Below are 4,974 nucleotides of genomic sequence, written 5' to 3' on the forward strand. Positions count from 1 at the left end.
TTAAGAGTAGGTTCTAGGCCGAAGACGCGCCTATCCTTGCATTGTTCGAGTCGCGAGGATCGCGTGTTGTGCGAGACCTCCTTACATAAATGATGAAGGGTTGATATACGCGGAGGAAAACTCGGCGATGCACCTTGAGACACGCTCGTTAGTGATTAATAATAATTAATTAGTTTTATTGTAGGCTTCTGTTATAGCATTCGTTCAGGGTGAACATTATATTCCTATTATAGTATAATTATTATGTTGGTGCTTAACTATTAGTAAATCTATTTGTAGGTATGTTTAGTATTCATTGAATTTTAGCCATCAAGTCTTTTTTATATGAAATAAGTTTATATGAAAATCAAGTATATTAAAATTGAATACGTCAGTTAGTGGATAAAAATAACCAGATACCGCTCACTTGATCGCGACATGTCCTAAAAATCGGTCAAGTGCGAGTAGGACTCGCGTAACTAAGGGTTCCTTACAAATAAGCTAAAGCAATAACAATTCATCCAATTTATAACCGAGCCAACTGTTTGCTTGTCGTGTTTTTCATTATTTGTAGTTACAGCGGCAACAGAAACATCATCGAAAATCGACCGTCCAACTATCACGGTTCATGAGATTCAGCGTGGTGACACGTGGATGGACAGACAGACAGACAGCGAAGTCTTACTAATAGGGCCCCGATTGACCCTTTGCATACGGAACTCTAAAAATCGACTTGCTGATCTTTAACAGAATAAATAAATACTTAATACCATCGATTGCGGTACAATAAAACCGAACGCAGTTTTAATTATATCATTTATACCTACCTTTCTTTTTGGATTCAATGTATGAGAAACTGGACCAGTTTGTTTATTACCTACTTCCACATAATTTTTTTAATAAAAACAATTATAAAAACAATACAAGACTTTTAAATTAACCTGCAAATATACGATTAGGGTTAGCATATTATGGCACCATAAACAGAGAAAATAACTCAATTTGATTTGAAGTTATTATATAATATTAAATATTTACGATACGTTCGTCTTTGCAACACTGATTATTCAGTTTATAATCAGGTTTAGTTTTAATTTATGTTCCGATTGTGATGCAATGTAAAATAAGTTATAAGTTATTGCAAATTTTGTTGACAACCTTAAATTATGATCGTCTGTTTACATTGGCGCAAGAGTTATATTTTTATATTGAGATACTTTACTTTTCTTATTAATTTTATTAATTTATTAGGCGGGTAAATTATATATTTTTTTTATCAATAATAGCAACCCTGGTTGAACTGTCACACATATAAAAATATCACTTGTACTGACCCTGGGAGATGTTATACATTGAATTCGGACCAATCTCAATTGAGATGGGATTTCAGTCCGGCATTTTGTGAGAAACGCATTGTTCTTGAGCGAAAACTGTTAAATAAATGTTAATACAATCATTGTTCACGTAATGAATGGTTTATAAATCAGTTTTATTTTTTATTGTACAGTAGGTAAGTTTCAAAAGTACGGGATTTCGATGAGAACTTTTTTTATAAATGACATTTGCAAATTTGCAACCGACAAAAATGTTTTTTTTATCTGTGCTCATTTATAAAAACATTAAATAGAATACTATCTACATAGCCATTTAAATAAATTGATTTGTCGAATGTACAAACAAATCACAACCATCGGTCATTCATCCGACACACGGCATTACATTTGTTATTTATTCATCCACAGACATGTTACAATTCCGCTAAATTAAATTAACAGACATTTTTTACTAGCATACTCTGTGCTCCAATCCCGTTACGTGTGTAATCATGTAGGCGCCAAAACGGTTGCGGCGAGAATCGATTTGTATTCCGATACGAATAAACAAAAATCGATACACCGATTACGTGTAGTTGCTTTCTCCGAGTAAACAAAATGCATTTCGATGTGTGAAATTAGACGGTGGACCGTGCATTGTGATGAAAAATTAAAGTCTTTTTAGTAAATTGCAAAAACTCCATTCGGCATAGCGGAAACGTGTTGAATAGATTTTGACATTTTATACTTATTGTTACTGCGAGTGGTGCGACTGTGGCGAAATTTCATGTAACGAGTATTAAAATGAATTAATAATTTTAAATAGACTTCACAGTTGCATTTTTGCTACTAAAATTTTGGGCGCCATGAGATTGAGCAACCCGTCAAATGTGATTCATTGAAAAATTTATAATAACGTAAATAAATCTGCATTATTGCAGTTAGCTTCAGCCGCTGACGTTTGACAACATAATTAAAATAATCTCGCGAGCAATTTTATAATTACACAAAAATACTTAAGATTCAAATCAATTAGGCTCACTCGAAGATAAATCGGTTACCGTTACATTAGTCCATTTCCACAGGCTATTTAATTAACGATTGCATCATTAGCATGTGTACGTATAACGTAACGCATGTACATGTATTATTCTTATCTTACCTTATGCAATTACAACTGATGAATTGAAAGCAGACCTAATTACAGCTGCGCCTTTGTTATGACAAATATGTAATTATTGTGTCGTTGAACATTTCGAAAACACGATCAATACGCTCGTTGAATACTGTTGCCGCAAGTAAATACATGTGTTGTGTTTTTTTTTATAGAAGTCGAGCTAAGGCTTTGTTTTGTAGTGCTGTCACAATGCTGACACTTTTTTTTAATAATAATAAAACACAAGTCATTATTAGGCGCTAAGGTATGAAATTATCATAGTCATCCTACTAGAATATTGAAATATCTTCCGAGAACCCAACTCGCTCTACAACAGTGTGAATACATTGATATTGGATCACAAAAAATATATTACAGATTGATACGAAATTGCTGTTTACGTGTGTGGTTCACCACAGAACCGATTTCTTCCCTGACTCATACAAAATAATGTGATTCATACGTGCCTCTATCTGTCATTTGTAATTATACTCGGAAGGTAATGTCATTTGCCTAATTCTTGGTAGTGCTTTGGATTTGTAGCATCTTTAATGACGTATACTCATTTTGTTATTAGGTCTGTGGTAATATTTCACTAACGTTCTGCCGCCATTTGTGACATTTCACATTACACACGATTTGAAAAGAGAACTAAACAAATTGCGTTCCAAACTTAAAAACGCTGGAACTGCTTTTAATAGTAAAATTACAATTGTTTATATTATATTCCAGACACTGGCAAATAGATTTATCTTGCCATGAAGAAAAATAATAATATTACAACATTTCGAATGCAAATTTAAATCAACTTAACGAAAGGGTAACAAAGCCAAACATAACTTATAAGTCGCGCAACAAAATGACGAAGTTAGACCATACATGGCCTAAAATGTGGTTAAAGATACGTTTCCGAACGAAATCGTGGTTTTGTTCACTTTGACGTCCACAACTTTTGCAATAGCCACATTCTAATCTGATTTCAATGTTTGGATGCTTTTTGTTGGCATAAAAAGTTTTGTTTTCGCCGTTTAAGCCCGGTAGGTAAACTATAAGTTGTTTGTCAATATTTTCGCTTCCATAATCGTGTAAAACATAATAAGGAAGCTGGTGAATGAACCCAACCCGGGATTCGATAATTACGAGTGAAAAAGAAATGTTGAAATGTAATTCTGGGATTAGTTATTATACGATATTTTTATCCATTGAAAACAACCAACCGAGCAACCGACTTAAAAAAAGGAGGAGGTTTTCAATTGGACTGTATATTTTTAGGTTTGTTACCTCGAAACCTTCGACTGGACGAACCGAATTTGATGATTCTTATTTATGGTGCGTCCCGTGTGGACTCGTTTAAATTTGGGCTAGTTCTGACAAGTTTAAAGCAAATTTATTTTTTGTTATGAATAATGGTTAAAAATATATTTGTATGAACAAGCTTTCTATACGAATAAGAAGGTATGGCGTGTAAACGTCTTCTAAATGATAATTCCAAGCATCCTTCGTGACATTAATACAGGTACGATCATTAAAGCACGCCTCGAATATGATAAGACATTGAATTTAACTAGTGGGCGACGTTGAGGAAAAGTTGTAACACAATAAATTAATTTAACCTATCGTTGGGTCGTAAATGCATTCGATAAGCTATAATGAACACATAATATACGGAGTATTATTGCCCAAGAAGGCTATTTAAAAGATATTAATCATTGACAACGTACATTTCTAACGTCTTGTTATGCCTTTCATTTCTTATAATCTATTTATACTCATAATATTGTTGCGTTAATTAATAATAAATAAATACGCATTTAAAACGACGGTTATTTAGTTGTTAATAAAAAACGGTCATGTAAATAAATTGAAATAAACTGTTTTCGAGAAGTTTAGCTGCATTGAAAGATTGTTGTTCTTATAAAGAAATGAGGATTACCTACTACTTTTATGAAAGTAATGAAAAGGTTTTTTCCTTTTGAAAGTAAACAACTTTAGTTGTTCAATGAAATCTTACACTATGTAGAAAAAGACCTAAGGTTAATTATAGTTTTAGCTCGATGAATAAGATAAAAGCTAACTCATAATATGCTTATTCATGATGTAATATAGTATACTAAATGTTAAACACTATTAACATACGTATTGTGAACTATTTGAATGTCTAATTGAAACAAATTAAAAGCTTAAGTTTGAAAAATCTCAGTTCGCTATTCGCAAGGATATTAAAGAGGACGTACAAGTAGTGAGGCAGCTAAATGCGGCTGCAATGGAGAGATTTTGTCGAAATTTCAATCGTTCCGTTCATTCGAAGATCAAGTGAACAAAATCAAAAAGATTCGCTCACAATGCTCGCTCGACGATTTCATGTGTCAATGGCGGCGTTTTTTCGGTGGCATTTTAGAGATTTAATTGCTTTTCGGAGGCAATTCGACGAATTCCCATGGCCGAAGTGAATCGCCTAGCACACGCTGCATGACATGTAGTTTTTAGACGATTTTTTATCGCTGGGAGATCGCGTTCGTGTCGGTC

This window comes from Zerene cesonia, chromosome 5, assembly GCF_012273895.1.
Source record: "Zerene cesonia ecotype Mississippi chromosome 5, Zerene_cesonia_1.1, whole genome shotgun sequence".
In the NCBI taxonomy this organism is placed as follows: Eukaryota; Metazoa; Arthropoda; class Insecta; order Lepidoptera; family Pieridae; genus Zerene; species Zerene cesonia.